This window comes from Cardiocondyla obscurior, linkage group LG11 (genome assembly GCF_019399895.1).
Source record: "Cardiocondyla obscurior isolate alpha-2009 linkage group LG11, Cobs3.1, whole genome shotgun sequence".
Lineage (NCBI taxonomy): Eukaryota > Metazoa > Arthropoda > Insecta > Hymenoptera > Formicidae > Cardiocondyla > Cardiocondyla obscurior.
The window spans coordinates 2,115,397-2,128,421 of NC_091874.1; positions in this window are offsets into that span (position 1 = coordinate 2,115,397).

Here is a 13,025-nt window from a genome sequence, read left to right on the forward strand (position 1 = left end):
TTCCTCGCCAGCTCGCCCTTCCTGCCCTCGGCCGCGCGCGCTCGCTCGCTCGCCTGTCCGCTTCGGCCTCCCCTCCACCCGCTCGCCCTGCGCCCCACCACCCGTTCACATTCACGCAAGCCTCGCTCTACTCAGCGCCAGGCCACGATGCCGACTCCCTCCTAGCGAACGTACAAACAGCGATCGCCCCCACCGGTCCATGCTACTTGTTGATCTTCGCTCAGGAACGCACAAATGCACCGCGTACCTCGGTCCCTTAAACCTGCAAAAAATAAAAAACGAAAAGAGTTAGAAAGTTATTCGCGGTTCCAAAAATAATTTCTTTTTTTTTTTTTCCCCCTAAAAGAATTTAATTTTGTATTTAACTTATAGGAATTGTTGAAGTTGATTTTATGATTCCCGGAGTTATTTTTAAGTATCGAATTAATGTAAAATAAATATTAGTGACGCTAATGAATAAAGATAACTTAACGAACGCATTTTCTTTAATTTACCTTCATAATTATATACTTCCTTTCCCAGTTCACGCTGAAATGCTAGTTTAGAAGACGCCAGAAGCGTGTCAGATGTAAAAAGTAATGTACGAAGCAGATACAAAAACGACAAACAGTTTTTTTTTATTTCATTTTTTTTCGGGGGAAGCATTAAAAACGTTAATTGGTTGAAAACATATAAATATAAGCGCACTTCGAACAGTCCAGCGCCTAGTTACATATTGTGAATTTATAATCACATTTAAAACTAAAATTATTTTCCATAATTTTGCGAAACTGCGGCTCGCCAAAAAAAAAAAGGTTTATTATTTCGCACAAAATTCTCTACAACGCAAATTTTTTTTTAAGCGTTTCTACGCTCAAAAAAAAAAATAGTCGCATAAATAATTTCACTTTGATGTGTTTCCGTAAACGCGAGGATGCGCATACATAGATCGCGTATTACTGCATTTCAATAATTACGCGGGCACTATGCACGCGCTTATCTTTATACGCATTGGGAAACGAATGCAATATACAGGCATTCCGTATTCCACGTATCGCCGGCAATTAAAATGCTCATTCGCAATTTGTTAACGCGTAATCATTCTAATAACAAAACATGAAAAATGCATCCGTTGTAATGAGCGTCGCGCGCGTTTGCTAAGCGTCACGTAATGTATGCGCACTCGCTGTTACCGGCGTAACTAATTATTTGTCGCATTCAAAGCGCATTATCTCACCCTGAAAAAAAGAGTTCTAGATTTCGACGGCTATCTTTTAATTTTTAATAATTTTTTTTTCCTCTTTCCTATTTTTTTTTTTTTTTTTTTTTTTTTTCATGCACGCAGTTTCGAGGAGATACATTTAGAAAGAAATATACCTAAAGCAGGTTCTTTCAAGTTTACGAGGAAATTGGAACGACCGAGCCTTAGAGAGATATCCTAAAACTATTTTAAATTTTTAATTTTTATTCATTATATTATAATTTATATGCTATTATAATACTTATAAATTTTAAATTTAATCTCTAATTATTTTCAACTTAAATATATTATTTTTAAACTGTTTTTACGTTAAAAAAAATGTCCTAGTCTATAACGCAATAATTTTATTTTTTTTTTTATCAAGCGTAAGTACCGCGAGGATTTAAATTATTTATTATTAAAATTTTTCTACTTTAAAAATCTATTCGGATTATTATAATAAAACTCGGTATAAAAAATTTACTTTTAATTACAGCCTCCACTCTTTTATAGATGAATACATATTAATTAAAAATATAAATACTTAGCGCAATATTTTTTTGCTTTACAAAAAAAGAACAAGCCAAAAGGAATTTACTACTAATTAGTGGAATATATATACATATATATACATTTTTTTGTGTCTATTTTGAGAGTTGAACAAAAAAAAGCTCCGAGACTGAATAGCAAAACCAAAACTTTAAAGTGGAGAGATCAATTACGATGTTGCTGTAAAACGAAGAAGATTGTCGCAAGCGGCCCTTTCATTCTATTCTCAAATGCCAGCCAATGTATTCCCCGTCCAATTTGATTGCCATTGTTGCGAATGCATACGCGAAATGCGTCATTGTCGTTACACCCTCGTCCGCAGTATCTCCGTGCGCCATCGCATCGGCAGAGAGAGAGACGTCTCCGTGATCGCTCCACAATTATCCAACGTTATTCGCAGGCCAATTCGTGACTTGTATCGAGACCTGTGTCCCGGAATCTCAATTACAGCCCCAGACTCCTTACACGAGAAGTAATATACTGCGGATCCAACTGTCATGTAGTCCGCGAAACTCAGCCGCGCCGACACACGTGTGTGTCTACTACGAAAATTATATATTAAACACGAAGCTGCAAGAGACGTGCAAATATTACGGCGGAGTGCCGTGGAATCGAGAGCAAGTTTAATCGAGATTATTATTACAATGAGAGATAAAATTGTGACGTAACCCCGGTGACGAAAGTAATAGTCGTCAATTAGAGTTCTTCCGCGATACGGGCCGCGATAACGAATATCTAACGCGCGATCTCTGAGCATTAGGGAAGAGAGAAAAGTCGCGCCGCCACCGGATCGTTTTTCCATCTCGCGCACGAGTGTCTTTCAACTTAACGTTGATCGCGACCACCGGCAGCTGTCTCGGTTGAAGGAGGCGCCTCCGTTAATTCCCGTCCGGAAAAAACCGTCTTCGATTCGACTGGAAAAGTTAACGCGCTCGTTAACAGCGCGCCAGCCCTCTCTGCTAAGAAGATGCGCGGACATTGTCACGAGGATAAGCGCGCTGCTAATGACACCGCGCGGTCCTCCGGTGTCGCATGCAGCGCACGTTTACTCGCGACGAATTGCCGTAATTATCGCAGTGTTCTCGACCGAATTAGAGGCCCGCCCGGCGCCCTCCGGCCGGTTCGTTTTTCGTTTTACCCGCCGGGGATCGCGGAGGGTCGGGAGGCGAGGTAGAGAAAATACAGTTGACCCCCGGGGCACTTTGCGCGATTCAATTCCGCGAGTTCCTCCTCCTCTTTCCTCCCTTCACGCGGCAAGTCCCGGCGCATCTGCAATTAAACTTCCCGGCAATCCGTTCGCGATCAATTAGACCGGCTTGAGCGAATAATTTTCTCGGGCCGGAGGAGTGTTTACGACGCGCAACAAAGCACGTTTCGAGTCGTCTTTGCGTCCCTTCGCGAAAGAATAACGTCGCGACGAGAGCGGGCGGGATCGGGGGCTGCGCCGTCGGATTACGCAATTGACCCTTGCGGTCGAAATCTCAGACCCGCGATCGTTCGAATCTCTTCGGACTCATAGTCTAATTGAATCCCTCGCCGTCCTAAATCGGATTCATTAAAGCCGATGATTACGGGGGAGATCCCTCGGGACCGACTCGGCGCAATTGACAACGAGTAAGACAAATTGTACGACGACTCGTGCCGAGTGATCAGAACTGAATCTGGATGTGGGACAAATATGCATGCCGAACCGCAATGACAGTCGTGAAATATTCGGTATTAGTTAAGCAATTAAAAATTATTTATTAATAATTTTATTAATAGTTTACGGCAACTGGCGGGAAAAGAGTAAAAGTCTAGTTTTAGTATTGCAACGCGAGTGTTCGATTTTTCTTATTCCGCAGATGCGATTCGCGCGGAAAAGAGTGGCCAAAATTAGGCGCTAAATAGATTACGCGATTGAATCGAGGTACGATTAAATTTATTTTAGCCCCGGCCGGCGAACAAATCGACCGAGCTCGCGGCCGTGTTTCGGGGCTGCTGAAAATTCCACGAGGCGTTAATCATCATTACAACTGGGAGAAGTCGCCGGTTTCAGCGCTTTTAATAATCGCGTACTCGTAACGCGATACGAGCACAATACGCCGCCGGTCGATCGGGGCTGGCCACGTTAATTATTCTTTAGAACGACCGGTTCCATTTCGATGCCGCTCATTGTTTCACATCTTTCGCGAATTTACAATGTAAAGACCGCCACGTCTGCATAAAGAACACGCTATAATTTATAATTCCACGTTAAATTGCAACAAAACGGGTGGGCAGAGCAGACCGGAACGGCCCTCATTGACGACGTTTACCAATATTTAGCGCCACGCGGGGAATACAAAACGCTAAAAGAAACTCGTAATGCGAGTAATATATCACGCGGATATGAATCTCCGGCGGTTTCATAACGTCACGCGACAAAGAAGTTTCGCTCCGAGTAAAGGAGCTTAAGGGCAGCCTTATCTTATCGGGAACTTTTCAGGAAATTCCCTTTTTAGAGAATGTCTACCTGTTGCCGCGCCCGCATAACAAGAATAATCGTTTCTAATCGGGTGAACGCAATATTTGATGCAGAAGGGAAATTCAACTTCGCGGGAGCAACTCGCGCAAAGTTTGTTAATTTTTGTCACAAAGGGCTTTCATACTTTAACAAACGGTGGCGAATGATCGAAGCGCGGGACAACTTTCGGGACGTTTCCGCGTTAATAACACCGGCTCCGTGATATATCGCTTCAGCGGTAATTAATTATAATTAATTCCATTTAATTATCCGTTAAATTATCGTGACGAACACAAGAAGGCGGTCGTTCGCAAGACGCGAAACGTCCACGTCGCTTTCCATTCGGTCGTAAGCGAAAAATAACGGCGCGATGAAAACAAAACGGGAAAAAAAAAAAAAACGTAAAAACCCGAAGGATAAAAAGCCGACAAAAAGTTGCCAAAGCTGACGGGCGGACAATAATTTTCGACAGCCTAACATTCGTTTGCAAAAACCACTCGTGCCAGCAATTGTCCTAGTTGCTCGCCGGGTGCTGGAGCACCTTTTTGTCAGTTTCACGTACACCGGCGTTATATTTAACGCCCGTCATCGATGCGCCGTGAACCCGATCGAGCGCTCGGAAAAGTGTATTTCATTTTCCAGCGAATGGATCAATTGAATCCCGCAGACTCCTCGGGTCGCGCTTAATAACATCGATCGGCGACGATTTCCGGACGATTGTTATGATAACGGGTAGAACGAGCTGTCGAGAATCTAATTTCCTTAAGACCTAAACTGCCCGGCGAGAAACGAGAAATAAAACGCGAAAGCTCGACGCGCGTTTCTTACATTTCTCGTGTAAACCTCTTGATTAAATATAATTCAAAGTCAAATTATTATACCGTGAATTAATTTTGAAGTAAATTAAAGTTACCTGAAAGTTATAAGCGCGGGGAGGAGGGGAGGATAGTTTCGAATTCGCATGCATGTTTTAATAATAATTTAATGCGTTTAACAAAAATTTGATATGTCCAATAATATCCGAATTATTATTCGATATATTTAATAAAAAGCACGGGGCTCGACAGAAATCGAATATGCTCTAATGTATTTGATTCCCGTGGAATTACCATGATGCAGAAGTGGCTGCGGCGCAATTTGCTAATCGCGACGCGGGAATCGAACTTGAAATATTTCGCGAATTTCGCTCGGCGGAAACAAACGCCATCGCGAGCAGGCATCCCTGCAACATTGACGTGAAATTGCTGTTCATATCTCAATGCTCTCCCCCGCGTAAATATACAACAAGGCGTAATCGTGACGCTTTGATGCGCTTAGTCTGCATACATTTTTCAAAATCCTCTCATTAACCGGGCTTCGATCCGCACCGGCTGCACCTCTTGTATCTTTCAATATTTTATCTTGACCGACAATTTTTCGCTCGTAAAACGCGACACATAGATGACCAATTACATATTTTTTTTTTTTTCTTTTTTTATTTCAGATAAAAATACTGAACTAATAATTTTGCGGAAATTGGATATTTTTCTCAACTACTCGCCCCGAATGGCTTGCTTCAGTATTACAATTAAATAAAAACATTGATTTAAAACGTGGAATTCTAATTCCCCTGCGATACCTCACGCGCGGCGTGTGCCGAAATGTTGTAATTTTTTTTTTCCGGTCCTCCTCAATATTGAAATTTTCAACGTCACGAAGCGAGTTAGTAATAAATGGGATATTGGCGGGTATTATTTTTCTTTCAGCCGTCCGCAAGTCGGCGCAACCTTCTCGTGACTTCGGCAAGCGAGAATAAAACCGCAGACCTATTCGACGATTACAATAAGGAATTACAAAGATCAAACGCTACGACCGTTCCGCCGAAGCATTGAAACACGTAATTTCAAGCGTTTCCAATTAATAACGTCGTCGTACCGCGTTTTTACCCGTCGCGAGATCAACCGGCATAAAAATCACAGTCCTGCGTGTACCTGCACGGGGTTCGCGGCGTGTGTCGCGGGCTCTTATCAGATCCTGCATTTGCTATAAATAATCATAGATGTACAACACAGCGGCGCGACGGCGCCATAAATAACGGCCCACATTTATCGGCGCAGCATCTCGCGGCGTGGCGCATTTTGTAGACGAAGGGAGCAATTTAAAGGCGATATCGCGACGACGCCCCGCCGACGAAGACGCGTGAAGCAGCGGTTCGTTTCCGGTCCATTTGCAAATCCCCGCCTTGGAGAAATAAAATCCCGACGTCGCGAGAACCTTTCCGTATGACCGCCTTCGATGGCACAAAAAAAAAAAAAAAAAATCTTACACCAAGAACGATGTCACAATGGTTGTAAACCATCAAAGAATTATACACCAAGAGAGGAGTCCAGTTACTTTCAAACTTAATCATAATTTTACCATACTTTTAACAATAAATATCGAGCTAATTATACATATAATTAAATTTATCATATTTATCGGTGGAAATATCATAAAATTCAAGATTAAGTCAAAAGCAACTAAAGTTCAACTACGATTTTTTCTTGGTGCAGGAATTGTAAGATTAAATATTAGCTAACCACTGTCCACCGTAGCGTTTGTAGTACTTATAACAATTCCGAGACGACCCCACAACCGCTGTATCGCCACAGTGATTCTTAATGTGAAATTTTTCCCCTCCTGTGAAAAATTGCCCGTCGCTTTGGAACATCAATGACGCTCGGCTCGATTCTCGTGCACGGCAGGCGTAAGAATCAATATCGCCACAATCGAACTAACAGGAGAGAGCCCCGCTCGGCGCGCACGCGGTCGATCGCGGGAAATAATTGGCGCGAATATTAAGAGCGGCCATTAAGGCGGCCCCGGTAATAGGCTGCGCCTTTTTGCGCCCGCGGGAGGCATAATTCCCGCGAGTGCCTGCCCGTTACTCCGCAGAAATTGAATTGGACAGCGGTGGATATACAAATTCGACCTGGCGGCCTAGCGAACTCCCATAGCGACCTGTCGCCTCGCGTTACTTCTCCCCGGGCCGCGCAATTTCTTTCCCCTCCCTTTTTCTTCTTTTTTTTTTATTATTTTTTTATTTCGATAAGTAGGAAGTCACGTGTGAAATTAAGTACGCGCGCGATAAAGCCGACTCCCGTATCGCGGCGTTCATCTGCTTGTTTACGTGTCTCCGAACACGCGAGGGGACGCGCGTATGCGCGCGCGCGCGTGCTCGTCCTAATGAAATTAATTGAAAATTTATCTAAGCGATATGAATGAAAGTCGCCGCGCATTGTTTAAAGCGCCTCTCGCAGAACTGGGTCACCGTTTGTTGGTGCCGCGATGCAGGCGCACCCGCGATATGTCGTACAAATTGCGACACCCGCGTGATTATCGATTTCCATTCGCCGTGCCCTACCGTTATCAATCGATGGGATCGCCGAAAGTTTCGCTCGCCTGAATCGCGGGGCAGAAAAACCGATTCATAGGCACCGCGATAAAAGTTAAATCGAGTCACCGGCACACGTTTTACGAAACGCGTAACGCGTTTGATAGCGGGCCGCAAGAAGGGGTCGCGCGTGTAATTAAAACTCGCCTACGGAAGCAGATAATGTCACGGTAACACTAATAGAGCGTCATCGGTGGAAAACAATTAGAAAAAAAAACGCATTAAAAATGCAACGAAGCACCCGCCACTTTCTTGAAAGCGCTAGAAACGGTCGCCAAATTAATTATCATTGCCGCGTAATGGCATTCTAATGTTGTTTTAACCATTAACGAATTACGTGCGACATCGACTAAAAACAAGCGGCCGCGTTCAAGATCGTAATGCATTTTCTGGCAGCGCAGTGCGGCGGCCGGCACGGCCAGGCGCTTCGCTGCCGTAAATTACATTCGGAAGCGCTTCCGGACCTATTTTGATTTGCATATGGGGACCGCAATGTGCCGTCGAATGGCCTGCAAGCACTATTTACCGCAGCGCAATTCGCCGACGCTGTCGCTATGTATAATCGCGAAGCTCTCGTTTTGCCTGGACAGGGGCGAGATCGATTCTTATTTCGCGAGATAAATAATAAAAAAAAAAAAAAAAAAAAAAATCGCAAAACGCACGCAGAGATAGAGAGATATATGTAGTTTCTGTCGACCTCGGCTATAAATTTTACGGCATTTTTAACGAATAAATAAACTCAGTTTAATTATTTTCGTCATCATAATGGTCGAGTAATATAAACGAAATTGTAGTTGAAACCGGAACTTCCTCTCGGCACGAGTAAAAAAAAAAGAACACGGACGCGCTTCGAAACGTGTCAATTTCGCGGACGGCACGATGTGTCGCGGTATCGCGATCGCGCACGTTGCGCCCGCCGGTCATCGCTAAAACGCCGCTGACGTATAAATCCTACGCGCTTATCTTTCCATTTTCCGCGCGGGCACATAGGCGAGTTAAATAGACGCGCCATTGTCCGGGCGCGACGCGACCCCCGCGATAAATTCGCAACCGGTTAAACGTCGCCCGGCGCTGTCTCTTCTCGTTACGCGATCAAACTTCATTTCAGCGAAGCCCGCGTTACGTTCGCCCGTCACCGTTTTAGAGTTCGGGATTATCGGGCGGAAAAAGGACGCGGCGTTTAGAACGAACGGACGCGTCGATACAACGTTCGAGGGACGGTTAACTCGCGCGAAGTGTAAATTACTGCGAAAGTTCTTCGCTTTACGGTATATTTAACGTGTTGTCGAGCTTGGACTCGCACAGATTTATTTATTGCGGCAAATGTTTACCAAACGATGATACGGCGACCAGCGAAAAGCGTCGCGAAAAAGAAGGAAAGCGGGAGGTACGCGTAAGGAAAATTATAAATGCTCGCCCGGTGAACTCAAGTCGAAGCGAGGCCGCGGCGTTGAATTTCAGACGCGGTCTCCCGAGGGAGATCTCCATCCCCTGAGCGCACGTATCCCAGCATCCAGCGTCGTTGGACCACGCGCGCGCGCGCGTCCTCAATCCGGGTGCACGGGTAAGCGCTTTCGGTTAAACAACTTTCCAAATTAGACGACCGGCGGGCAAGTTAGCTGCAAGGAAGAACCGGGGCTAATGAGACACGGCCGGCCCCGCATGACCAATCTCGTAATTATGGACTGTAATTGGCTCAGTTCGACACTCGTTATGCCACATGCATACTCATGAGATCATCTCGGATATGGCCCGCTCCTACCTCCCCCTCCCCCGTTTGTTTTCCTTTTCTTGAACCGCGGTCGATAGAGGCGAAACTTGGTCCCGAAGGAGTCCACGTATCGGCGATGCGCGCTCCGATATCTCTCCGTCCGCCAGGAACTTTTCAGTTCCCGACGGCGGTTACATATTTTAGCGTTCGAACGTAATCTCCATTTCGCCCGCGGAAGAAAGGGCTCGCGGATAGAGTTCAACCGATCCATCGGTTGTACATTCGACGACCCGCGCGGCGAGCCCGAATCCGCGCAACGCGCGTCCCATTATTCGCGGCGTGACGTCGTATTAATTTTCACCCGTATAAATCTACTGATAAAAATTTCCCCGTTTGATATTTATGAATTACAACGTGGCCGCCAGTCATCCGCTCGCGCGCTTGTTTTTATTACAGGCTCGTTCGCGCGCGAACATTTGTCTCGCGACGTAACGTTACTCCGTCCGTCACGAACGGCGTCGGGCGGCGATCGAAATTTATTTATACGCCGGCATTATTCGCGGAACTAACGCGGGCGGAGGACGGATGCGTTTCCGTGCCGGCGCGAATTTAATTTATTTTCATACAGAAGAAATAAATACGCGGTCGTCTCTCCTTCGACAGAAAGCCCTCCGGGCACTTACGCCGTCCACCCTTCCCTCCCCGAGGACAATTAGCGAGATGGCGGAAGACGTTGAGTAATCTCGCGATATCATGCAGATAATAAAAGTAGCGCGAAGTACTATAAAAACTCCATCACTGTCCGCGGTAACGATGTTCAAGCCTTATACTTTGTCGGGGCGAATTATGATTTATGGACGGCGCGGCGGGGGTGACCGTGCCGGTACCTCGCCGCGCGTCAAACAAATCCCCTTCGGGATTCTCCATTTATTATTCCGCGTTATACGCCCGACCGCCGGGCTTGCCCCCGTTCTACACGTGTACTCGCGTTACCGTACGCAAAAAATCATGAGGACGCGTCGCGTCGCATGAATATATACGGCGGCATCTCCGCGCGCGGGCGAGAATCGCGGGGGGTAACCGAGACCGGTGGTACCGGCGGTCGCCTATTTGCGGCCCCGCTTTTCGCACGCAACCGGGATTATCGGCCTACGCGAGCGAGCCCTTAAAGGAACCTCCATCTTATTAAATTAGCCCTGACAAATAAATACCGGTAGTGACTTGTCTCGAGTGACAAAAGCCTCATTGCTTTCGATACTTGGAATAAACGTCGGTATTTTTTTTTCTCTTTTTCTTTTTTTGGCAGAGTTAATTTGGAAACTTTTCCCAAGCATCTGTATCGCGAAATGATTATATTTCGTGGGCGAAAGCGGCGTTTAATAGGCCCGACTGATCTTCGTCGAGAATACGGCACACGCGATAGATTTATTCCGCGCCGTTCCGAATCCGTGGATTTTACGTGAAATATTCAGGTGAATGTATGTGCGCTCGCGGACGGTCGACGTTAAATTCTTCCGCATCTGATCAAATAACACGAGCGATGTGTAAATAATTGTCGCTTCCGATGTGGCGGCTTCGAAACTATTTAAAAATTCCGGAGCTTAATGGTATCCGGCGGGACGGACGCCGAAATAATGTTGCGATGCGCGTTTTGCTTATCGTAACGCAGCGTTAATAAAACGCGAGCGTTTTGCATATTGCATACCCGCGTCAAAACGTCGCGTGCTTTTTACCGAAACGACTCGCGCTAACATCGAGAAATAACGTCGCGGTAATTTATAAGTGATAGATGTAATCGGAAGTGCGCGAGCAAGCTTCTATTTTCGCGCTAAATCATACTTTCCCGTATTTTTCTGTCCGTTTATTGGAAAATTCTCTTGAGGTGGCTTCATCTATTTTCCTGTCACCGATAAATTCAACCGGTTGTCCGTACTTCGGACGAAAGAGTGGAAACCGCCAAATGTGTTGGATCAAAGGACAGGGTTTCTTATCGATAACCCGGTGAATGTACTCCGAAAAGTGCAGTTTGAGGGAAGATATGCGAAGATTCGTCATTAGATTAACAAAAAAAAATAATAATAATAAAACGACCTAACGTCAAACCTTTCTTTTTTTATACTATCGCTGGGAGATTCGAACAAATCAGTTTTGAATAGAAAATATTTAACGCAAAACGAAAACTCCAGTAATAATTAAGGTAATTGAAAAATTAAAGAGACAGGTAAACGTAAAATACATTATATCTAACTGATCGCGATGAATCCTATCCTGACTTTGAGCAACCCGACATCGTGATTTAAGAATCAAATAACCAAAGACTCTCGCGGCGCAAGGGTGACAAAAATTCAAGGTGTGGCGTATCGCAGATCAAAGACCGCGTCTGCTACTCGGGCGCATAAGTCCGAATGAAAATCTTATTTAAAAATAACAGTTGTTGGCCGGAGCAGCGCCCACGCGAAGCTTCAAAGTCGGTCGTCGTGTATACACGTTGCTCTTTAGCCATTAAAGGGGAGGGAGGAAAAGAAGGAAAAAAAAAAAGGAAAGGGAATGCTTTTAAACCGACTCTTTGAAGGAGCGAAATGAGAATCTGGGCTTCGCGTTGCAAACCGCTTTTAGTATGCCGTTTATTTAGAACCTCTGCTTGCGTGTGTGGAAAATTCAATTCTCCGTCTATCATTCTTTCTCCACATCGCTCGGTCTCTCGTTCTGCCGCTTTGTCACTTTGTCCCGGTCGCGCGCGGAAAAAGACGTCTGATACGGACATTATCTCCCGGAAAATAAATTGCATTCGATGCTGTGGGTTTCGCCCGGTCCGTTTGAAAAGAGAGACGCTGGCGAGGGTCGCTTTCGCGCGACCTAAACAGTAACGAGCCGCGGAAAATCAGAAAAATGCCGCGTCTATACGAGCAACGCGTATCGCGCAGGGACGGAGAGGAAAAGCGAAAAATAACAATAAACCGGAGATACGAGAAATAATTCGAACAAACAATAAAAACGATATAAAAAAATAATAACGGAGAACTGTGGTTGTATTTTTTTTTCTTTTTTTTTCTTTTTAATGGAGCGAACATAATTTTGCTAATGAAATCATACCGCGCAAGTCGGCCGGATCATGTAATATGCTGTTAGACAATTCCGCACATATATACGAGTAGAAAGTTTTTTTATTGAGTTACTATGGTATCGCAATAGTTATGAACTAACGGGGAATTATAAGATCAAGTCATTACGCCAGCCATTGTCTGCCACAGAATTTAAACTTGTAATTTTAAGAAGCTCCAGAGCCACTGCGAATTCTCAGTCTAAAGCTTTCTTCATATAAATTAAAGAAAAAGAAAAAAAAAAAAAGAAAAAACAGTATAATTACTTTTGAACCCGCCCATAATTTCGCGATATTTCGAACGATAAATGCGATTGACTCGATTAGATTTGTATTTGACTAAATCATTTATTACTTAGAAGTATGAAGTTACGTCTAGGTATAAAAGTAAATTGTATTTCCTCACGGCGTAAGATCGTTCAAAGACGGTCGCGTAAAAAAGGGAAGTGAGAACAGCGAGATGTAAAACGCACCGGCATCGCCAGCTCGAACGATTTAATCGCATTATCATTAAATCGCGGATCATTAAATTCGCACGCCGACAATATT